Genomic DNA, 815 nt, shown 5'->3' on the forward strand with positions numbered 1-815 from the left:
TATATCTCTTAAATATATATATAAATATTATAGACTTTTTATAAGTTGTGAACAACTAGTGGTTCTTTTGGTTGATGGCTATAAGACCATCATGGCACCCACTATTCCATAGTTCACCCAAATGGTAGGGATTCTCTGTCCTTCCTCACTCATACTTCAAATATATTTATATATAAATAACTATATTTAATTCAACGGCCACAAATGAGATGTATTCATGTGGGGCATGCATGTGAGCCATTTACTTACATAATTCACATTATTATTCTTATTTTTTTATAAATATAACACCTAAATTCTTATATTTGCATGTCTATGCCACTGAAATCTTCTTCATCACATAAAAATTATAACTATGATCAACTTTTTAAAAATGGAATACACATTTTCATGCATAAATCTTAACACCAAAGCGTAACGAATGTAAATATCAAAATTTAGGGGCTAGTTATGTAAATACATGAGAAATATGTGACATGTAAACAAATTTCCATACACACACAAACTGTCTTTATATTTTTAGTGTTATAAGCACTACTCTCTTGTTGTAAAGTATTGTCTTATTTATTGGAGCGGCTCATACTTGATTGCTTTTTACAAAGTGAAGTGTCTAGATCAACAATAACATAGAGGATCTATATTTTAATGATAATTAAAGAGAAATCATAATGATTTTGTTACAATAGGAAGATTTTCAAATATACCACTTAGTTCTCGTGTATTTACATATCTATCACGTAAAATTTGTTATTTACAAACACGCCACCTTCCTTAAACATAAAAGATATATTTTGCTTAAATGGGGGGTTTTTTTT

The sequence above is a fragment of the Phalaenopsis equestris genome, unplaced genomic scaffold (genome assembly GCF_001263595.1).
Source record: "Phalaenopsis equestris unplaced genomic scaffold, ASM126359v1 Scaffold000544, whole genome shotgun sequence".
In the NCBI taxonomy this organism is placed as follows: Eukaryota; Viridiplantae; Streptophyta; class Magnoliopsida; order Asparagales; family Orchidaceae; genus Phalaenopsis; species Phalaenopsis equestris.